This window comes from Cyanistes caeruleus, chromosome 6, assembly GCF_971803275.1.
Source record: "Cyanistes caeruleus chromosome 6, bCyaCae1.hap1.1, whole genome shotgun sequence".
In the NCBI taxonomy this organism is placed as follows: domain Eukaryota; kingdom Metazoa; phylum Chordata; class Aves; order Passeriformes; family Paridae; genus Cyanistes; species Cyanistes caeruleus.
In genome coordinates this window covers 23,533,719-23,558,028 of record NC_141706.1, presented here as the reverse complement: position 1 = coordinate 23,558,028, position 24,310 = coordinate 23,533,719, and the positions used below count along the sequence as shown (strand labels likewise).

The 24,310-nt window shown below is 40.6% G+C and overlaps 1 protein-coding gene and 1 long non-coding RNA gene across 18 annotated transcripts in view; both read left to right on the top strand.

Annotated features, from left to right (window-relative positions):
• Positions 1–24,310, top strand: part of TSPAN4 (tetraspanin 4) — a 415,828-nt gene that overhangs the window by 315,307 nt on the left and 76,211 nt on the right. The window lies entirely within an intron of this gene.
• The window catches only part of LOC147652520 (uncharacterized), a 54,626-nt gene that overhangs the window by 25,920 nt on the left and 4,396 nt on the right, over positions 1–24,310 (top strand). For both annotated transcript variants that reach the window (XR_015288716.1, XR_015288715.1), the window contains exon 3: positions 1,252–1,287. This is a non-coding gene — a long non-coding RNA (uncharacterized LOC147652520). The remainder of the gene's footprint in view (positions 1–1,251; positions 1,288–24,310) is intronic.

Genomic DNA, 24,310 nt, shown 5'->3' with positions numbered 1-24,310 from the left:
TTCAAGAGTCAGGAGCTGCTGCTGAAATATCCTTTCATAATCTTTGGTATCCTCTTATCACATCTCACTGTACCAACAATATAGCCTGGGGTTTTGCATAGTGAGCTTGCTGAGATCCCAAGAACAGAGGTTATGGGGTACCATGTGGCAGTGATAGCAGCAGTGACTGCAAATAGCTTTTAACTCTATATCAGGCCCTGTACAGAGGCAGATGGTTAGGAGTTGTTCAGGCAATATTCAGTTTTCTCGAGAGGAAAAGATGGTCATCCTGATTCCTGTTTGTGTACCATGGTTTGGGAACAGTTTACACAGCCACAAGCACACAAACACCTCGTCATAGATCCTAGAGATTGGCAGTGGCTAGAGTTTGCAAAAGAATTACAATTTATCCCCAAAAATATTTCCTTGGTAAGTCAGTCTACTAAATTTCACAGGAGTTTTCCTTGCTACCACAGTACTGTATTATTGAAAATATCCCAGAACAGCTTTATTTTATGTCTCTGAACCCCACCTCTCAGCTCCAGTTTGGTACAGGCATAGACTGCTAATTGATAGCATTATTGCCATATCTGTGCAATGCCAGAGTCATCAGTGATGAGGGTGTAAAACAAAGCAACCAGGCAAATTTCAAATAAAGAAAGGGAAGCATGTGGGGTTTTTTTTCTTTCTTCTGTTATAGTATTTTACATAAATTTAATTACTCCCTTTTCTTTTTTTCCCCCATCAATTTCAATAATGTAATAGGGATAAGTAACAGGCCCAGTATACTATACTGGAAAGGGATGGGGTTATTAAGAAAACAGATTAGTTGAAGTTTCTGGTCATTGGAACAGCTGCTGTTGTAACCAGACTGAAAACCCTGAAGTACCATCTTTTTAAATAATCAGAAAACTTTTTGAAGTGCTAAAAAATGTCCTGTGCCTGAGATGAAGTTCTTTGTATTTGATGAAAGCTTGAATCAAGTTGGACTGTGATGGTGTCTTATTTCCTTTGCTTGCTTTAAGAGTAAACTTTAATCTCATTTTTCCAGACCATTTATACTTTGCTTTGGAGTGTGTTTGGCTGACCCTTCGAAGTCCCTTGTACTAAAGCAGTGCTTATTAAATCAAGTGTGATTTTATTAGAACAAGAATATTTAGACAGAATGGCCCTTGACATTAATGTTCCTTATCATATGGAGCCTGCTTATTAATTTTGATTGAATGTGTAAACACTTTTAACATTTTTTTCTCTATTCTTCTCCTGATACAGGGTTAGTGAGGAGAGAAAGGATATTTGCTGTACAAGGCAAGTATTTTTGAAGATGTAGTGAAAACTGCAGTTACTGTTTTTAACATGAGCTGTTTGAAACCAGAGGCCTTATCCACACACTTTTGAACAGTCACGAAAATACATGGATGCTTTTCCTCAATAGTGAATTAAACATTGGTAATATCTGTCTCAAGAGCAGATTTTCATCTGCAGATAAGACCTGAAGGAGCAGTTAATGCCAAATGCATCTTTAAATTTTATTATACAAGACTGAGGAGGGTAGAAAAATAGAGGCTGAGACAGAAGAGGTAGTCAGCTGTTTCTGAAATCTTACTGGTTGTGGTTTCCCTCAATTTAAAATGTTTCTTTTTTGTACTCTTTGGGGTTTTTTTTCTGATAAGTTATTGAGCTTTTGGTCAGTTGATATTAATTATCAAATCTTTATGAAGAACAAGAATTATCTGATATTAACAATAGAAATTGAGAAGAATTGACTTCAGTATAGTTGAAGAGGTTTCATATAGTTTCATAGAGTATGTGAAACAGGTTGCTAGATTATTTTTTTTTCTGTATTTTGTGCACAGACAGTTCAGTAAAACACTTCCATGTATTACATTGCATGGGCTATTTCCTCCTCCCAGCATCTCACTGATTAACAAAGCCTTCTGATACCGTGAAACAGACTTCAGTGGGCTTCAGATCAGGTCACAGAGAATGACCTGGTGGAAAAGAAATCAGGAGCAAAATGGTAAAGATGTGTCAAAATAAAATTAAAATTTTAAACCCCAGACATACAAGACTGTGAATCTTTGGGTTGGAGTAGTTTTTGGACAGCTATTATCTAGTAGCAGGTCTGGTGTGAAACAGAGGATCCAAATCACAGTTCCTAGTTGACATCCTGTTGAATTTCCTGTCTCCTTTCTGTGTGTTCCTACTATGATGTAAGGAAAATGTTTTTCGAAAAAAATCTAAAGATGTGTCTGCCTTTTTTCATATTTCAGGATACATCTCTAGTCTAGTTCAAGTTGATGTAATTTACTCAATGCAGCACAGTGATATCTGTTACTGTCAGGTTGAGAATATGCAATTCTGTCCACAAGGGAGATACTTTTCTCTCTACAGCAAGGCACAAGAGATAAGATGCAGGACAATGTTGACATTTCCAGCTCTCAGCAGAAAATGAAGACTTGACAAAATAAGTCTTGTTAGGAGTCAGGGAATATCTTTGCAGGCTGTTTTTTGGATGTGATGCACAAAAGGGGAGATGGTGTTAAAATGATGCTGTTTGAAAAGGTGCTTCAGGGAAGAGGATAACAGAGGTCTGTTTGCAACTTAGCTCTAGGACAAGGGAGAAGGTGTTCAATAGTATGTGTGCTGTTGTGTCAGTAGCATGAAGATTATTCCTTTGAATGATGTTTAATGTTGCAAGCAGCAGCATATGCTGTGATTGCAGCACAGAGGGAAATGCTTGCATGCAAGAGTACTGTTTTTGAAGAGGAGTTGACTAGAAAGCCCAAAGTTGTCCTTGTAGGTTTACTGGGACACATGGCTGATGAGCACTGCATGAATATTTAAAATTACTTTTATGGGGTCCTTTATAAGCTTCACTGAATCTGCAGATGAGGAGAAAAGTGGTTTTGGATTATGTATGCTAACCTACCCAAAGTATTACATACCAATCTAACATGAAGAAAATACACCTGAAGTGAGCAGATTCTCTTGCCTGGTCAGACAGTAGGGTTTCCTGGTATCACCGAGCCTAGCTCTGTGTTTGACAGTCCTCCTTTCCTCCCCTGGCAATTCAGAATAAAGGTACTGCTGAGATTTAAGCATTCTCACTTGTTTTTCTTACCACTTCAGTCCAGACCCTTGCCTCTGCTTAAATGCCTTTTTCAGTCAAAGGTGCCACGTAGCTCATAAAAGCAATCACATTGCAGAAATGGCATCATTTTCACAGAAAAGGCTTCTCAGCTTTTTTTTCTTTTTTGCCTCATTTCATGCTTCTTGCATGGTGAGACACACAGCAAAGGCAGTTTGTTCCTCCTCCTTGGCCTTGTGAGAAGAGAAAGTTTTTGATGTGAGGTTGCATTTTGATTCCCATGAAATTGCACCGGCTGCTGGCTGTGACCATCACAGTCATGACCTCCATGTGCTGGACAGAGTTAGTTTGCAGAGTCCCTCAGCAGCTTTGGGCCAGGATATCTGCTAGCAGGGCTCAGCACTGGGCTTCTAAGTTTCCATGCTGATTGCCAGCAGCACAACCTGGTTCTGCCATAAATTGCAGTTATTAAACTAGACAAGAAGGTCATGGAGGTGAAGCCCAAGCGGTGCTCATTTGGGAACAGAGTTGTGATATGCTATAAACATCACTGAAAATGAAGGCATCAAATGATGGTGTATTTGAATCCCATGGATGACATTTATTTGGATTTTCACTCTATTTCTACTTGCTAAAAAGCCCACCCCTGAATGCTGTCTGCTGCATAGCAGACTTTTGATAATTGTTTGAATGAAGCAGTCAAGACTTTCCCTTATATTCTCAGGATATCAGTCTGTAATCATGTGTTGTGACAGGCTGTGTGTTTGACCTGTTTAGTCTCAAATTTTTCACTCATGTTCTTGTAAACAGGGTGGTTTAGTCAGGGGAAACTTTCGAGCATGGGAGGGAAATCACACATTCCCTGGACACCAGCTGAGAAGGAACTGGAGAAAAGGGCTTTGGGAGACACTGAGTATGGGAGACAGGAGAGGCATTGCAAGGAGCTGAGAGCAGCAGCTCAGGGGACAGAGAAAACTTCCTAAAGACCATGTTCCTTAAGGACTTCTTATAAAGTAGGCAGTTATTTGCTGCAGAAAGTGACTGATGGCAGGAATAAAGTTTGAGGACAAGGACATGCTTCTAGGGAGACCATGGGTGAAGAGTGTATTGGTTTAAACCCATCTTCATTTCTCTTCCCTTTGCAGTAGTCTTTTAATTTTTTTTTTCCTGTAGTTTAAATGTTAACTATTCTATTTTATATTTTTAACAAAGCCTGACTTTCTTTATTTTAAAAGTCCTTTGATCTGTTTTGCAGAACTGTCTATAAAAAGCGGGTTTGGGACCTTTTCACACATTAAATATCACACTAAATAAAGTTAATCCTTATCTCCATCCCTGCTTTCTGCCACATGGCAGTACTAAAAGGGCAAGGTGGAAAGGGATCAAGCACCTTATACTGCAAAATATGAAACAGCCTTGACCTTATGCTCAGTCATTCCCCCAGCAACTCAAGCACAAAAATCAGCAAAATTATTACAAGTGTGCAGGGTTAAGTATCAAGCAAATCCTGTAAGGACAGAGAAATTCAAAATAGTGTTCAGTGCTCAAGGACCAGTTCAGTGCCCACTGACCAGTAGCTCATTGCCTGCAGTGGGCATCACAGGAGGGCTGGGCAGGGTGCCCTGATGTAAATGCCATCCATCCCATTTGTTTCAGGACCCTACACTCAGCATGGGGGATGCACAAGATTGCATATGGATATATATACAGTTATATACATATAAATGTGCATATGTAACTGCAAATACATTACACTTTAAATCCATTCAATTAGCTTCTGCATTTGCTTGGAAATGTTAAGAGTTTAGCAAAAGACAAAATCAATGTAACCAAAGCTTTGCATTTTCCTTTTTTGCTACCCTTGTCACCTCTAAAGGCTGCATGTCCTAAGCTTTTGTGTCCTTTTAGATCTCAGGAGGGTGTAAATGTTTGCAAGGGATCCCTAGAGACAGGGCAAAGCAATAGGGCTATAAAGTTGTGCTGTTCTAATATGAAGAGGCAGAAAGCCAACTTTCATTGACAGGGTAAGTACCAACAAAATAATAAACTATATGCAGATTCTGTGTCCAAACCTCTCCTGCTTTCAATTCCCACTGGGACACTGTTCCAGTGTCCTTGTTCTGTTTGACTTTCTTGCAGAGAAATTGGACAGTATCCAGTTTTAAAATTACCTCAATTTTAATTTATTCTGGTTTTGATGTTTATTGCACCATATAACTAATGGTCCCCAGATCTTTTCCTTAGTCTGTAATTTACCTGCCCAGTGTCTCAGAGGCAGATACCACTTACTTTAAAAGTTACATATAATTGTAATATCCATATGTTTATATAATGTATGAGATTTGTGCGGTCAGTGATGAAGGGAGATGATTTATGCTTCATGAACATTTCCAGCCATTCAAAAGACAAGTGAATTTCAGTTTTACAGAAGCATCTTAGCAGAAACTTGCACAGATCCAGCATATTTAATATAACTTAACTCAGCAGAAAAATAAACAAGCTGTTCTCCCTTAGGACTTAGTACCAACCTCACAGAACTAGGCACAATCCAGCTAAATGTATTCCTTTTCCATGCTAGGGTTTTTTTTTTAAAAAAAAAAACAACAAATGCAGAGATGAAGGATTCTGGGAAAAGGCATATGAATTATGAAGCACTGAACTTTATATGTCAGGATTTTGGAGTATTAGGTTACAGTTTATACTGAGGCACCTTTACTTAAACCTGGAAATGCAATGGAAAATCAGCGAAGCAAAGCTGTAACGCTTGCTAGGCCCCCTTCAGAACAGCTTAAAATTAGATAAAGCTCAGATCCTAAGCTGTGTTTCTCCTATGCTTGCAGGACTCTGGGAATGGGAGTTTATATATATAAGTAGAAGAGAATAATGGTGAGAATTATATTCTGAAGACTGGGCACGTAAGGGCAGAGAGTAGCTCAGGAAAGTAAATCTGAGCAAGATGTCCCATGATTGCAGAGCATCTGGTGGAAGTGAGCTCTGGTCCAAGGTGAGCGCTGATTCCGGAGCCCTGCGGACACTCACCTGCTGGCTGCCGCATCGCCTCTTGTGGCTCTCCATGGCCAGCCAAGGCAGAACATGGACATTGATTTCCTCTTGCATCTACACCTGATATGATCGCTGCATGCTCTTGCTGTTCTCCTGGCATTAAGTTGTTCAGACATGGTGGAAAAGGAAATCAGCCAATTAGCTGCAAAGCAAGTTAATGCATCTTTTGTCACACATCTTCCAGTTTCAGATGTATCATCTCCTCTTGTTTTCACTTGCACATATGTGCTCAGGCAGAGCCAAAGGTGTTGTGACTTTCCTAAAGCCAGGTAGAGGCAAAAAGAACTATAGAGATCTGGAACCTTGTCTGACGTTAAGAATTCTGATCTAAATAGAAAAGCAACGTGTATAATATAGCATCCATTAGCAACAGAAACGAAATTCCTATGAAGAATCAGACACCTATCTCTGTTTCAGTCTGTGCTTGAAAGAAGTGGTAACTTTTCTTTCTGTCTAAAAATGATAGTTCTTTTTAGGGGAAAGAGGGGGTGCAAAGACACTGCTTACCTCATACCTGCACTGCCCAATAGGTTATCCTAAACAATGTGAAATGTTCTTTTGTGTCTTTCTAAAGAGCTTCTTCTTGCTCCTTTTCTTTTATCCTTTGTAGGTGATGAAATAGATTGACTCCAGCTCTCCCCTCCTGGCATGCCATATGTGCTGTGTGATACCCTTCTTTGCTAGATTGTTCCAGCTTTTCGGGAGGTGGGAATTTATTCTTGGAATCTTCCCAGTGTCCAGATCACTTTCATTGTCTTTATTAGTATGGACTGTAGCTCATCATCATTGAGGAGAGCAGTTGGTAGGGAGCACATGAGATAATTGCCTAAAATGAACTCTGCCTCCACAGGGCACAAAATCACTCAGTGGCATTGAAGTATTCTTAGTCTGGCTTAAGTCACCTTTCTCCCTGTAGGCAGTATCTGTTCTTACATATGTAATGGGGACCATATGCTCAGCCTAGACCCAGTCCCAGGCTCAGACCATCTGCCTATAAAGCAGTACATTTTTTCTTTTCTTTGGACCTTTCTAGGTAGCATCTCCATCCTGCAGGTGCAAGGATGGCTGGCAGCAAAGAAATAAGCTTTTCTGCATGCTCAGTATTGAACAAAGCTTACTGGGTCCAAAGTGTCAAACTCTTCCCTTCTGCTCATTCCCATGCCTGGAACAGCTCTGTGCAGTAGGACCAGCCTCTCAAATATTGCTATGCCTCATGTAAGTGTATATGACTTTCACAGAATCATTTAGATTGGAAGAGACCCTTTGGATCATCAAGTCCACCACTAAAACATGTACCTAAGCACCAGGTCTTATAAATATATTCAGGGATGGTGACTCAACCACTTCCTTCGGCAGTGCTTGATAACACTTTCAGTGAAGAAATTTTTCCTAATGTCCAATCTAAATTTCCTTTGGTGCCACTTGAGGCCATTTCCTCTTGTCCTCTCTTGTCACTTGTGGTAGTTTACATGACTTCACTGTTTTTAAAATCTCTTGTCAAGTGGAGTTTTCACTTCAGGTTCCTTCTTGAACACATGTGGTTCAAGCAAAGATAAGAAGGAAAAGCTCTTTTCTCAGGAATAGCACAACCCTGCAGCCTTGTGTGCCTTGGGGCAGCTGTGTCCTATCACAGCTCACTGTAGCAGCTGGAGGGCCTCTCTCAACCCTTGAAGGGGAAGAGAGTTTGGCTGTTTGTTAGGCTCTTGTGTGGCCTCCCCTCACTTGAATTTGTTGGGTTACTGAGAAGGGAAGAAGGCAGTGAGCTCTTGCATTCTGGACATAAAACCAAACTGCAACCACGGCCTGAATTGAAAGTATCAGGACAAGGGCAAAACCTCATAAACCAGTGAGCTTTTTTACAACCTACTGTAAATGTTTGTTTTACCCTTCCAAAAGTGCACATCTCTTTGCCACTTGAGTGAACAGCAAGCTTTATTAGACAATGTTTCCCTGTGTTTGTGTCCTGCTTGGTTTGCTAGGTTCTGATTAGTTATTAATTGTTTCATTAGTGTAGAAGTAGGTGTCCTGTTACTTTTTTGTGTTGGTTTTGATCCCACCCTGTTGTTGCATGAACACTTCTTACAATTATTTGCTGCAAGGAAAATGTGAAACAGGCTGTACAACAGGAGGCAGAAAACAGAGAGATTGCCTTAGCCTTGGAAGAACCTTGCTTCTTGCCCTCAGCTGGCATCAAGAAACACATCAATATTAAAGTCAAGTGTGAGCCAAAATGACCCAGCTTTACAGCTATAAAGGAAAGGGTGAGGAGAAGTTGAACCAGGGCAGATTAAGAGACTGAAAAAGAGTAATTTGGAGGTTTATACTGCTGAAAGCACACCAGTTTCTAGTCATTACTGGTTGAATGAGAAAGGAGTAGAAGCACTGGTGTGTTTTATAGGGTGCTTTGTCTGTTTATACCTTTACTTTCTGAACTGCTAGTGCTTCCTGATCCATGGATCCCCAGCAGGAGTCTCTTTTCACTTGGCCCTGCCTCTGCAACAGGGTAGCACAAGTAAGTAGTGTCAGTGGGTCTGTGTGGTGTAACGTTCAGGGTGGTGCTGGTACTACCTGATTCTAGTGTCTGGAAGAGCTGCTGTATTAACCACTAGTCTGTCCAGCTGGGTACCAGAGGACATAGATCCTAGCCAGGTTCTGATCCTAGCCATGGCTTCCTGACAGCAGCTGCTAAGACATGTGCAGTATTACTTATGGTGAATAAATACTGAATAGTTTCAATATATAATGTGCTCATCCTGGAGTGATGGAAATTTAAAGGTAAATGTTGTAGGGGGTGAGAGAAGATTTAGCAAACCTTCTCTTTTCTTATCACCTCACAAACCTAAAGAGATGGAATATGTAGGGCTTTTGGAGAAAATGTATTTGAAGAAGAGATGTGAAAGAGGGGTTGAATGAAGAACAGGAGGAAGCTCCAGGCTTTTGCAGTTGAAGGGAAAGGGAAGACTGTACATGCAGACATGCAGATGGTGTGCTGTTTGGCCGGGGAGGAACAGGCAGGTAGAAAACAACAGTTAGCAAATGTCCAAAAGTAATCTGAGGCTTTACAAAAGGCTAAAAACAGTTCAAAGGTCTTGATGATCTTTATGTGTGCAGGACAGACATGCAGTAACTCTGCATGATGCCATTGTTTCCTTGGAGCCTTTGGAAAAACACAGAACACACTACTGGAAGTGGATTTCTCTCTCCTTTGCCCTGTGTATCTTGACATCAAAGGCTTTGAGGCCTTGGGCTTTTATGAAGGATTTTTGGTTTTTTAGCAGAATTAAGTGGCAGGCAAGGCAGTATACTTTCCTTTGAGTATAACCTTCCTATAACTTTCCTATGAGAGAGGTTGGCCCAATATCCCTGTGACCTGCTGTGGCTCTGTCCCCTCCTGGACCTTGTAGTCACAGGGACACTGCTGATGCTTTTGTTTTGATGGTAAATTGAAGAGGCAAACAGACACATTGAAATTCAGGTGTAGTCTTGGTATTTCAAGCAGAGGTTGTACAGATACTCTTTTTGCCCCACAGATAGCTGTAATGCAGAGAAAAGAGCTGCAGCAGAGAGTTTTGGACATTAAGGAATTGATGAATGATACGTGAAGCACAGCAGTCTGGTACTGGTAGTGCCAGCTTTGTGAGAGAAAAGGGAGTGATAGTAACAGTGCATGCCACATGTTAGTTGTAGTTTTTCTCACTGGGGCAGTAATGGGAGCTGCTGGGCTGGGAATGAACAACATGGCTCCTTCCTGAGCTGTGGAAGCTGAGAAAGGTTGTTGGGCAGCGGGGACAGAAGACTTGTTTTGGGCAAAGCAGGAGGAAAGGCAAGAGAGGCAGGGAGGACACATCAACTCTTGGCAGGGCTGCACTGAAGAGCGTTGGAATTGGCAGCCCCTGGGCTGGGTTTGCTGTCCTGCAAAGCAAAGGTGGAAGGAGAAGGAGGAAGCAGTGGTTAGAAAAAAGTCTCATTAAAGGTGAAGGTTGACTGTGGAAAAATAAAGGGCTAGTACTCTGCAGTGCATTAATGTGAGGTCTGTAGGTCTGTGTGACAGCAGACTTGTGGAGTTACTCCATGTCAGAAGCTGTGAGGTAATGCTTTATAGGTAATTGGTTCAAGTGATTTGCCAGGAAATTAAATGTCCTAGAAGTTTTCCAAGCCTTTCTGATTCAGCAGCAAAAAGAAATTACTACACTTGCTGGCCAGTTGCCACTGCATACTTAAAATGCAGTTATGTCTTTGCAGTGGCAGTAGTAAGACCTTGGGTTTCCTTGCAGCTGTCTGTGGTTCTTTCTAAACCAAATCTGCGTCTTCCATCATTCTCTCTCTCTTTTTTTTTTTTCCTTTTTTTTGGCCATTCAGGATTTTGAACTTCTATTAGGAAGAGCCACCTACAGGTGTTGAAAGTGGGCTGTATTGGTATGAGGCATCTGAACACCACTAACGATGATTTTTCTTTTTTATAGTTAAAAGGTTATAGGTTATTTTCGCTTTTCAAAAGAGCTTTGTAAAGAGCAAGCTTTTATCCTTCATGGTGGGAGAGTATTTTCATTCTCAATTTGTATATGGAGAGACTGACATGAAGAGAAGAACAGTCCAGCATTTTCAGAAGTGTCTTGTATTAGGAGGTAAACATTTCCCAAGATTTCCAGAGATGCTGATCATGTGAGGCATCTCTGGATATCAGCTAAAGAACGTGGTATTTATTGAACTGGAAAGCATTGATACTGTACAAAACTTGAGGCTACTCTGGAAAACATTGGCCTAGGAGACTTCCTTGGGCTAAAGGGCTCAAAAGGAATCTTGGATGTCACTGTGATTAGTACTTCTCTGCTCCTGTGCTACAGATTGTTCTTTATACTTTTATTTTTATATATATATATATAAATATATATATATATTTATTCTTTAGATGGTGGCAGTATTTGCCTTGACCCCATCTTCCCAGGCTCTGTCAAAATCCTTTATGGGATGAAGTTGTGCATTTGAATCTCAAATTTTGGAGTTGTTCTGAGTAACCTTAACCATGAGCAGTACAAGCAGATGTTGTTTTATTTAAGCCTCTCACTGGACACTTGGGTGTGGAAGACAGGAGAAACTCCAGCACCCTCAGAGAGAGTTTTTACCCATATCTGGGTTCCTCCTGAATTTCTACTCACAGCTTATCTCAGTGTTAAAAGTGCTGGTTAAACAGTTTTAACAAATTGTTAAGGAAAGAACAGTGATCAAACTGGGAGCTCTCTTGCCAATGAATTGGCAAAGCTTTGGTTCTGACTCTGTGTCTCCAGTGTACATGTGACATGGCAGTATCTCGTTACTGTATTTTCAAGCAGTGTTCATTGAACTGCTTTATTTTACATTTATTGGCGTGGGTATGCATGAAAAAGGAAACCACCCTTCTTAATTATAAGCTGAAAAAAAAGTATTGTGCTTTAATTGTTTTCATTTTTGGCAGAGTTACTTTCTAATGTAATTATGCTTGTGCCTGTGGGCATGTGGGATTGGAATATCAGGTATCCACCTTCCTGCACTCTTTCAGACATCCTGTACTTAAATTATGTGAACCCTTTGGGAACCACACCATTGTATGTGTTAGCAGAAATTATCATTTTTGCAGACAAACATACTTATCTTCAGAACCATTTTGTAGGTAACTTTTTATTAATCTAAGTGCTTTGAATATGGACTTTAGAGTTGTTTATAAGTAACTTCTTATGATGATGTTCTTCTGTGTATGGGGCAAGAGACAGCTGGGGAAAATATGAATCACCTACTCTGGCCAAGCATGAAAAGAGGAAAAGGGAAAAAATAAGTCTTTTGGGAAAAATAAGTCTATTAGTTGAAATGCAAGCTCTGGTAATCCTTTTTCAGACAAGGCTTTTATTATAACAAGGTTAATTTTCCACAAATCTTCTTTGTTTGCTATGGCTTTTTGTGTTTTCTATTTAAGTTTTGCAACACTTTATGGAAGATGAGATGTGTCTGAAGTTTTTGTAAAGATGCCTTGACAGGAGCCACTTGTTGCAGGGAAGAAATTAAGGCTGGTATCCCATGCTGCTTATGCCAGTTTAGCTAAGTTTTTGAGGTTTTTTTAAGTATTCATGATTAAGGAAAAGGAACTTTTTCCATTCTTATCCTGGCTTGTCCCTATTTCTCAGATGATCTGAAATATTATAAACTGTTTAGAAGAGCATGCACAAAGTTGTTTACAATCAGTTAAGCATAACAGCTTTGAGCCAGATTAATATAAATATACTCTGTAGATTTACAGTAGTAACTTGTAAACAGGAGCAATACAAAATGGTGTGATTGAAGTTCTGGCTTCTGTATAGCCTCAGCTGAACTGGGGGATGCAGATGTTTTGCCATGCAAAGACTTGATGTGAAGTCTGGTTTAAACCATGGTGGTTCCACCTCTTTTAATGTTGCAGTTGGTGCAAGGTGAGTGAATGCATATCCAAATTTTCCAGTATGTGTCTGTCTGTATCTCCATATATATCTGTAGCTATAGAGATCCCTCCTTCTTTAACCAAACAGATGTGTACACTGGTTCATTTTGTGTAACTGTCTGGCAGGTTATTCCTTCATTGGTTCTTAACAGCTTTCAAAGATCTTGGTTCCTCTGTTTTAAATGTAAAACACTCTTACTCTGTGTATGTTTAGTGTATACTTGTGGTTACTAAAAGGTATCTATTTCGTCGTAAGCCAGGCTGATGATTCAGTATCAAAATTAATTTGTTTCTTGAGCAGAAATTTTCTCTTCTGCTGCTGGTCCAATTGGAGTTTTTATGGCTGGATCTTTGCTTATACACAGACGTGTTCTATGATTACTGAAATTACACTTGATTATTTACCGAAGGATAATAATATGCACTGTGTGTAACCTCTTCCCTTGGCTTTTATTTGAAAACGAAAAGGAGAGAAATGATCTGCCTAAAGAGGTTTCCTTTGTGTTTCCCTTCTCATCCTCTCTTTCAGAGGAGAAAAAAAAAACATAAAAAGCCCAACTGCCATATTCTCTAGCTAAAACCCATTCAAATAAAAGAAGTCTTAAATCTATATTAATCACTGGTACCTCTAATTTTTCAATCACCGCTTGATTAAATTGCTGCCTAGATTTGTCCTTTCACTGATAAGGCCTGGTGAGTGCTCTGCAGTGAACTCAAACAGAGAAGTAATAAAGTGCTTTCTGTCACAGGCACTCCCCAAAGTGCCAGACACAACACAAGTTATTAAAAAAAAATATCAAAGAGTGAGCTTGTATAAACCGTGCACAGAGGAAAAAAATAATTGTCCAGGGAAAGGGAAGAAGATTTTAATTTCACATCTGCAATTGTGAAGGCAAATACATCTGTATAGAGGATATTTCAAAGTCAAAAAGAAATGTGCAAGCTTGAATGGCTAGGCCTGTGTCAAGACGCAGGTTTGTAATGGTTTTACCACTGTCAGAATGCAAGTGTCTGGTTTTACTTTCCCTTTAGTATGAATTGCAGCACAGAGTATGTCTGTCAGTAAACTCACACTGATCCACAACCACAGAGTCACTGAATGGGTCAGGTTGGAAGGGACCTCAGTGGGTCCTCTGGCCCAACCTCCCTGCTCAAGCAGGGCCATCCCAGAGCACACAGCGCAGGAATGTGTCCAGATAGATCCTGAATATCTCCAGTGAGGGAGACTCCTCACCCTCTCTGGGCAGTCTGTTCCACTGCTCATTCTGCAAAGTGGTCCTTCCTTATCTTTACCTGCCTTTAAATCTTCCCTCTGAGAATGCAGATACTCCAGCTCTGATTCCTGTGAAGGTGAGCAGGGTTCTTCACAACCCTTTTCCAACACTCCACAACCATTACAAAAATGATTAAGGCTGGTCCAGGATGCATCAGTAGCCCTGTGGGTCCTGAGACACCTTCCCACTAGTGAGCAGCCAAGGTGCCATGCCCATGCTGGGCCATTGTTTTGAGTCCAGCCCTGGAACAGAGGATAGTGTGTAGCCTGAGGTGAGCCAGCAGGTCTTTTGTGGTGACTGTTCTCACTCTGGAGGTGAGCTGAGTGGTGTTACGTTCTGATACAGGTGGACTTTGTCCGTTACAGCACAACTGCCAATCAAAGCACATTAAGTCAGTGTTGGCATATCTTGATGTCTCAACACATGGAATAGTTAGAAGAATACGGCATTTTACAAAGCCCTGTCCTTCATCTGAGTGTGTTAGCTGCCAGCACAGACACTGATCATCCAGTAAATACAGAATAAAGTGGACAAAATGAAGCAAATAGCTGGGGCTAAGAGTGTATTTTTAGCTACCTGGCTCTGGTTTAGGAGATGTAGCATCCAGATGAAATAGGTGATTTTCTTTAAAATAAAATCGTGAATTATTTGCACATGAGCATCCACTTGGCTTTATCTGTTGTCTTTGACTAATCTTCAGACCTTGATTTTGTTAAGGGTATATACTGGACAATCTTGTTCTTCTTGTTAAGACATTTCATGGGATGTGTTACTGTGTTCTGACGCAAATACATTTTTTTTCCTGCTGTGGCCACAACCCTGAGTCAATAGAGGCTCAACATATGCTCAATCATTGTAAGTCAATTTTAAACCAATTCAGGAATGTCTGTACTAGGGTTTATGTGGACAACAATTTAGTGAAAAAATCTATGTTTGGCATCATCTGTGTCAGTTTAACTAGCTTGATTCCCATTCAGCTTCCAGCCAGTTTGTGGCAAACCCCTGCTACATAATATTATGTTGGGCTTACATAAACTTAATTGATAAAAGGATTTTAGAGGTTGATTTTCCTCCCTTAAGTTTATATTGTGCAGATCTTTACCCAACTCAGGATGTGCTGGAAACAGCCTGTTTCATGCTGACAAAGCCTGTAGCTACAGCTTTTTGAAAGTGGAAGAGGTTTGTACACAAGATACCAGAGTAGGATTCAAGACAGCCATATGCTCATTTCTTCCACTTCTACTTTATCTTTTTATCTTTTCCCTCCCACAATAGGTACAATAATACAAATCTCACATGTGGTGTATGTGCTTCTTTTCATTCATTTGTGATAGTGAAGTTTCTTGAGAGTCACTGACTGCAAAGATAATGAAACTACTGGTAATTGTGCTCACAAAGTGTTTGGAGTGGTGCTGGCCTGTTGGTGATATTCTGCAACCATGCCTGCTTTTATTGATATGCTGCGATGTAAACCTGGGGCTGCTGTTACAGTGATGAGGCTGGTCTAAAGAATCCTGTCACCATGCAAAGCATCATCTAATTATTCAGCAAATGCTTTTTAAACATCAGAGCTAAATATGGATTCCTTCTGGTTAATAAGGGTGTGATTTCTGTGAAAAATACATTTCTTCCCTTAGTTTCCTTGTACTGTTAAAGGAATTCTGCTGCTGTGCTGGTTTTGATGCAGTGCTGACCGTGATTGCAGAAGCAGCATTGTGTCCATAAGAGTTGCAGACTTGAAATAGGGTCACAACATTAAAATTCATATTTCTTTTGCTAACCTGTAGAAAGATTGAGGAGTGAGGTGTATTTCTGTCGTGTGGTATGGTTACATATTCATTGGTTGCCCTACATCAGGCTTCGTGGCCCTCAGCTAAAGTTACTGCCAGTGTCTGTAGTGTAGAGACAGGGAGCTGGGCTTGGTAATTGCTGTGGTCTCTTACTGCACAGCAATGTATGTACCCTGTGATCAATGAACAAGCACATCTCATACAACTCTTCAGTAAAATGCAATCATTCCACAGTGAGCAATAACAATTCAAAAGTGTTTCATAAACATTCCGTTTAAACATCAACACACACACATACCCCCCCCCCCCCCCCCCCCAAACCACAAGACAACAGTGGTATTTCATTTTCACAAAATTACTTGGAGAGCTCTTTGTGGCCTGTACTAAAAATATTATTGGAGTGGGTTGGAGGCTTTCCTTCGTTGCTGTCTTTTGCATTTAGCATCAAAATACATTTGGGCTTCCTTCTCTGAAACGATGCTATTGTTTACAAATCTGTGTTTCTTGTTGGTGCTCTGAAGCCCTTAATGAGACATCTTGTGCTATTAGCTGAATTTTTGAGAAAAGGATCCAGGGTTGAAACCTTCCAAAAGGCAGTAGGTTGGATATAGAAAATATCATCAGGATACCTCTGTACTTACCACTGTTTCTCAGATAGCGCCATCACAGTTTCTGATTTCTGCATGTCCCTGAGTGAATGCTACCAGAAAAACCTGATGAGGGAAATTGTTTCTAATCCTGCAGCATGCTCTGTCCCTTCACTTGTCTAGTTATTATTGTATTGTGCCAACAGTTGGATGCCACATGTTGATCACTCTTTTGTCTCATCATGTGCCACAATCGCTTTGTTAGTCCTTCCAATAGAATAACACAACCAAAACCGTAATTTCCTGAAGATGTAACATTTTGGGATACTGAAGTCATTAGGCAGGCATGGGGTTAACCTTTGCATCCACTGTAATTTTGTCAGCTAGTGGAAATTATTAAAGGAACTGAAACATGAACTTCAGAACAGGCAACTGTAGACAGGTAACCTCTTGGGCTTACCTCAAGTAATTAAGTCTTATAACTGAATGGCAGATGCCCACTTTATTAGTGAGTCATTGGTTTAGCAGGGAGATGGTGTTACAACACATACGACTGCTTTACTGCATGAGCTGAGTAACTTCTAATTTAGGCAGATGAATAATTAATAGAAAAGGAGCTTTAATAGAAGTAAGGTCATCTATTTTCAATTATAAAAGCTGGAGTTATTGCACAGATCGAGAAGGGCACAGTACGCAGGATGTGTTGATCCTTCAGGCTTAGATTGATTTGCTTCTTCAGATGAAACCATTAGAAGCAGAGAAACTTGAAGAGCAAGAATAGAGGGATGTGAGGATTTTCATCATGAGCACTCTCACCCATCAAATGACAAAAGAGCAAGTTGTGCAAGTGTGACCAGACTGTTGGTAGAACATCTCTGCTATGATCTGTGGATTTATGCATCTGTCTGCAGGTGGGCTTTTGGGCAGGGCAAGGAAGTCTGGAGAAGTGCTTTGTCAAAATATACCATTGACCAGCTACAGTAAGCTGGTCTCTGTGAATTCCCAAAAATGAGTATTTCAGGGATAGCAGTCCCTTACATCATGTGTGATCACTATGAAGGGCAGGAGTTTAATCTTTTGCATTTGCTTGACAGCCTTTTGATTGATAGCAGATGTTGTTAGGAGAACATACGCTGTCAGCTTCGATTGTCTTCCTTTGTAATTTTGACAGACAATGTTCCCTAAATGTATGATATGGAGGATTACTTGGTGAAGACTGTCACATACTGGGACAAAAGGATTTTAAGAAGTACAGCAACAAGTACACATTCATCTTTGGCAGACCATCATTACAAATCCTTTGAGAAGAGAAATAAAATAGTGTAATCAGGGTTTTAGGGATTGCTGCTGTCCAGAATGAGGAATGTGATTTTAACTAAGGCAATTAAATATAATGCAAAAGCTTGTATTATTTTGCCTTCCTCCTCGCCCCCCTTTTTTTTTGTTGTTGTTGTTGTTGTTTTGGGGTTTTTTTTGGTTTTGTGGGGTTTTTTGTTTTTGTTTTTGTTTTTGTTGGTTTGATTTGGTTTGGCTTTTTTTGTTTCCCAACAGATAAGGGGGAACTGAGCAATGCTATAAGGAAGATGCAGGTTTGTATGAAAGAATCAGACAGGATGCAGAACAGCCAAGAGGTGGCAATTGTATTTGCAGATGGTAGGGAAACAGCCAAGAAGATGAGGCAGGGAAAGCTCATTTGTACAAGTGGGAACTGCCGACTTAGATGGACAAGGTAAAATATACAGGCCTGGAACAGAAAATTTTAGTAAAGAGAAGCTTATAAACATCAGTGCCTAAATTTGATGAGGTCATGTGTGGACCTGCATGATTTATGCCTGTGAAACATCTTGCCAGTTAGGTATTTATTTTTATTTTGCCCATATGTGCACACATGAAGATTAGGTTCATGTTTTATGGGTTTTCTCTTGCTTATTCTCCCCTATCTGCTGTGGTTTTTTTATTATTTGTGTGTTAAGTATTGAAGGATATCAGAGTTGTTTCAGGTTTGTTGGTTTCCATACTATACCATCAGAATTTTTTTAGAGTGTGGCATTTACTGAATGGCAGAGAGACTTTCCAAGGCTATGAAAGGACCTTTGACTCACTCAGCTTTAGATCTTTCTTCATCTAAAGCCTCAGTCTTTGGATTTCACAGCTCAGTGACACTGGTGTCTGTCCTTGGACACACACTACGTGGCAGAACTTGGGCGTGCAGAGAAAAGCTGCATGTCAGCTCTAGTTTTGGGTGAATTCTCTTCCTGTTTTATTTTCATGCAATAGTCTGTGAGCTGACAGTTTTGTCAGGGTTTTTCTCATTATTTTTTAAAATGCCATTGTTGTGGCAACTAAAAGAAGAACCCTTGGGCTCTCCCTTACTGAATTGTTCTTTTCACAGAAGGAAAATGGAATAAAAAGTAGAATCAACAATAGTGGAAAATCAAGATAGGAATAAAACCACATGATTATTTCCTTCTTTCTCTCTTCCTCAACTAAGAGAGAAGGTGGGCCAAGGCTGAACAGGCTCTGCCTTACTGTGGGGAAGCACAGCAGCCATTATTGGCCTGTCTGCTTTTATAACAAGCAGTAAATAGTCATGAAGCACTTGAACACAACATATTTATGTGCAGGTAGGTTCTGTATTCAAAAATGACCAGAATTTGTGTGGTGGTGGGAGTATTTGTTATAAAATCTTCAGAGTAGCCTGTCTCAGTTCAGTTATCTGAACTCATTTCTACATCTGAAAAATAACCCTGCCAGCTGAAAATGTTTGCAGGGACAGGAGGAAGAAAGAAACGCCTTCTAGAAGTTTTCTCCAGAACTAAGAAATCTGTCTCCAGTGTCACCCTTTTATTTTTAAAAAGATTGCTTTGAAAATACTACATAGTGTTTCTAGGACCATAAAGCATTGCTAAGGTTAAACGGCTGGGAACCTGAGCCAGAACTCTGAAATCAGAGGAAATTTGAGACTAGCTCATAGCCAAAAAGAAGGCAGGGAGTATGGCATTGAGTAAGAAGGACACATAATTATGCACAAAAGTTTTTTTTCTTACCATCTATCTTTAAAAAGTGTATGCTTATTCTCAGTAATAAAATTTTACAGTCAGGATTTCTGTAAGCATGTCACTGTTGCCATGCCAGTCAAAACTAAGGCCTCAGCTACAAGGTTTTGCCACGTGATACGAAAGAGACCTGAAAGGGCAATGTGGACTAGGAAAAGTCTTCCTCTTGTTGTGATTCAGTAATTCAGCCAGAGGCACAGTTGGTGAAAAGCACCAAATAGGTTCAGTCCTCTCAGTCACTCTCCCTGGCTGGCTCAGATATGCTATTTGTATGTGTGTCAGTTTTTCACACCTCCTTTGAAACAGCAAGGGAAGATAACGTGAGTAAAGAGAGAGAACTGCTTTATTCTTTCATTTTGTACCAGCACTCAGGCTAATCCAGGCAGGATTCTTTCAAAAGACAAAACTTGTATCAATAGCCAGCCATGCTGTGGCTTTTACACTCTGCATTATAAATTGGTCCTCTGTTTTGGATTGATACTCTTCACCAACAAACTCAGAAAGTGGAATTTAAAAGCAAAAGGAAGGGATTCAATTATTTTAGCTTCATTACTCTTCATGTTGCTGCTGCTCCTCCCCATGGAGCGACTCTCTGGCTGTTTCAGACTCTTCTCATTTGCAGAGTGCGATTGTATGAGTTGACCAAATTTTCCAAACCATTGACCTTGCTGCAAATGCTCTGCTGACTTGTTTCTGGCTTATGTGCAGAAAGTTCATGAGTTGGGTGGAATTTTAATTGAAGACAACTGAGGAGTCTGTATTTTGCTTTTCTGCATTACTAGATGCTATCTCCCCTACACATTGGGTAAAAAGGGAACTTAAACCATGTAGAAAAGGTTCTGCATGTTTGCATAGTTGCTTAGAAGTCAGTGCTGTTTGTAGGAGCTGGGTTTGGCTATGTCATGTGACTCATGCTTGTAAGCATTTGAAATATTTTAAATTACATCAGAGGTTTGGAGATAGACTACCCTGTTAGGGGTATGCATTATACATCATGCACATGTGAATGGACATGTATGAGGGCACACAGCTTTTTCTTTTTGTTCTCTTTTCTTTTGCTTCTTGTAGCAATTCTTTTCCCTTTCCCTTAACTCCTATTGTATCACAAGTGGCTTCATCTGATGTTTTTCTGCAGCCCAGACAGACTTAAACTAGTTTCTTTCTTTCTCTCTCATCTTCTCTGCCTGGCTGCAGGTTTATTCCATTATTACACAGGCAGCAGAGGCCATCAATAGCAAATTAGGATTGAATAAACTTTCCTGTGCATGTTCAAATCCTATCACACACTCATTATAGAGCAGCAGCACATCTGGGCAAGGGAATTTCATTGACCAAAGTCTACCTAGTGAGTTCTAAACTTTGTGTTCTGTATCTATATTAATCCTGCCACACTGGCAGCTTTTCTAAGCGCAGAACAGAGTCTGTGAAGTGTGTGAATGTAAAAAGTCTTTCACAAACTCTGCATCTGCTGTTGCCAGAGCGGACACCATGGGGGTGGGAGGCATGAGCAGCACGTGTGTATCATTTAGGTGTGAATAGCATCCTTGTAAAAAATGGTCTGATATCAGAAAGGTGGATGGCAGGTCTTGGTGCAGGGCATTATGTGTAAAGTGGTTCTTCCTTCTCACTCTGCCCATCTGGCATCACACAGAAATTGTGTCCTCAGAGATAAACATGTTTAAGTGTCTCAGATGGGCCACATGAGGCTGGAATTTCTGCAAATCCCCACCATCTCTTGCTTGGCTTATATTTTTCTCCCAGTTTATGCTAGAAGGACTTTGGCTGGCTTTGCATCAATCAGTTTGCTGTGGGACAAGTAGTGGTAAGCCATTGTGGCCCCCAAGTGTCAGCCTTCCTGTAGCCAGCTCCATCAGGAACAGACTGTTGTGAGCATTTGTGGAGGTAGTTTAATGGTTGGGGCTGGATATTGCACAGGATGCAGAGAAACAGTCTTTTAATGTCCCATAGCAAAATAACCCTAAGATCTGGGGGCAGGCAGTGAGTGCTCTTTGGTCAGCAAGCCAGCTGCAGAGCTGGAACAGCCTCCCACTTCCCTATGGCCATTGCTCTGCAAAAGGCAATGCCTTGCGTTTGCAGAAGGGTTTGGGTTTTGTTTAACCCTACATCCAAGTGCTTCCGCCGTAGCTTCTGTGGAGAGCTTTTGGATATGTGGATACATTGAGAGGCACCTGGAGAAGTGTTGACCTCTCTTTTCCTGCTAGAACCTTTGAGGGTCCATTTTACAAAGGAGGGCATTTGGAGGGTGATGTAAAGAGAGGGGAACCCCTTCTCATTGGCAGTGCTGAGCATTCCTCCTTTTCATACAAATATTTCCACTATTTAATTCTGCAGTTCAAGATGGCAACAGCAATAAAGTCAGCAAGCAGATGCTTTGCAGAGAGAAATTATTTCTCTGCCATTGGATTTCTTGCCCTGTAGCAAAGTTTTATTATGAGTAGTTTGTGTCTGCAATAAACCTGGCTTTCTGGGAGCTGCTCTCGGGTAGGAGACATGAAAGTTTCCCTATGATCCTCTTGTCCCCTCTGTCAGAGTTATTTTTCCCAGTTTTAGCTGGCTTTAAGATAAGGATATGCTTGTTTCATCGATTCAACAGTGAGGGAAGCCAAAAGTTTTACTTGTCAAAAGTCCTTTTAGGGGAATGCCCAAAGAGTGTTCTGTATGCTAAGTACCATGTGCTGTTGTGCCATCAGCAGCACTGGAGTTTTGGGGGTGTTTTGACTGCTTGTAGCAGTTGGCTTGTTTTGAATGAAAGAAAAATAACCTGACTTTTAATCTATTTATAGTAATACAAAGCAGTAGGATTCCTGCCTGAGTTGGGGTTGTTCTTCAGTATGAAAATCGTTGTATTGCCTAAAGGGCTGTGTTAGATTTTTGTACCAAATGAAAGTGTGACAGACTCAGGCCTGTCCAAAATGAGACCATCTCTCAATGGCAGCAGTGGCTGGGAAGGCACCTCTGCAGAAGAGGGGGTCTCACTGTGTTGTAAACTGTTTCCTCTTTCCTTCCAAAATTTCTTCTTCTCTGTCTCTTCGAACATGTGAGTTTGTGTAAGCATATAGTACATTCATAATTGTACTCACAAAGCTGTTGGGGAAGATAGCCTGTGCTTTCCTTGGGCTTGGCAAAGCAGGAAGATGTTTTACACAGAAAGCCTGAAGAGAGCTGACCTTGATGTAGCATTGAGCTCGCTGAGAGCAGTATCATACTTGGAGCACAACTCCTTGGAGGTCCTGACAGAAGTATTTATTTAAGTATTGCTCTAGCTGCTTGCACCAGACATAGCTATTAAAGATTACAATTGATGATAATTACTCTATATAAGAACTAGTTTTTATTAGAGAGGGCTAATACAGAGCTCTGATAGTGCCATGAATGTCTTGGTGGCGCTTTAGCACTTCCTTGTAATCATTCACACTAATGCTGCCTAACTGAGCAAATCCCATGGCCATTTTATCCAGATAAAATGGAGAAAATAGATGAGCTTTTCACTGCCCCTGGAAGGCTGACAACAAATCTCAGATTCATTAGACCAAAAAGGAAGCAATTACCCAGACAGCAGCTTGCCAATAGCAACTTTTTCCCTTAAAATAAAGGGGTACAATGACATCATATTTTCATCAGCTCTCCCTGTGCTGCTGCAGTGAAGGGAAGGCAGGTGTTAGGTCTGAGAATGCTGCCTTTTCCTCTAGAGCTTTTCTCTAGGGAAGTGTTTCCAATCCCCAGTGTTTTCCCTGGGATTGCAACCCTCTCTGGCTGTGCCATACCAACCCTTGGCTTCACTACTGCAATCCTCTTGGTTTCCCCTTGTCCCATCAATTATTTCTTTCCTCCTCCATAGGCAAGTCAGAGACCACAGTCATTAAGAAGAGAGCAGACTTGGTTCACTGAACACAGAAAGTCTTCAAATTAGGGATAAGTACACAATTTCTGTAGAATAGCAGAAATTGCTGATATAGGATATGTCAGGATGAAGGTCAGGGATGGAAAGGGAGTATTCACGCAGATCACTGAGTCTAGAGGGTGGTATAGTTAAGTAGTATAGACTGTTTACTGAGAGGATTTTCCTTCATGTCCTTCTGCTTTATGTATCTACTTTTGTTAGAGGGCTTTCATTTATCCTGCTATCCTTTCCTCCCTTTTTAACTGTGTACTTTTGATACCTGCCTCTTGTGAAAGAGCATCTTCTTTCTGGCCACACCATTTGAGGGATGAGGGTAAGAGAGGAGGTAGACTGAAAAGTGGATGGTTTCTTCTTGTAGTTTTTGTCCTGGAAAATTTGTCCTGCTCTTACTCCATCTTGTGAGAGTGAGAAAGGCCAGGAATAATATTGAAGTGAATGTTTCTTGGGGATTCACTTCATCATCTGAAGATGAGAGCTCTCTGCCCCTTTGATTGTGTTTTGCCTGTGCAATTGTTAATGGAAAGGGAATGAAGGTGGCTGAAATAATCTTGAGACATTTTCTTCATACAGAACTGCTTATTTATAATTTGAAATCATTTAGCGTTAAGTGGCTACAGGTCATTAATTGTGAGCAGGTTCTCTACAGGACAGCTGCAGACTCCAAGTGGCTTCATGATGAGTTACTAAATAAGACTTTTCCCTTGATTGACAAATATGATTTTTAGCTTGAGCTTCACTGAGAGATTTGATACTGAGAGTCCCACTGCTGCCTTCCACCTTCCTATCCAGAAAAGCTAATTCTGTAGTTAATGCAACAATATAGTTTTCTATCCGAAATATCATGTTCTTGTTTGGATAAAATTATGTTTCTCCATGTTTGCCTTCCTTTTTTATCCTTCTCCCATGTCTGTCTCTGGTTTTATTCTTTTGTCAGACCTGTCCCACCCAGCACGGACACATTCAATCATCTCTGCCCTGAAGCTCATTTATTCTCTTTCCTACTAAATTTGCATGAAATTCCAATGTTTTGTTTCAGGGGACATCCTAGAATTAGTATGCACCCTAGTGTCAGAAGGCCATTCTCTACATTCCCTCCCTCTGCT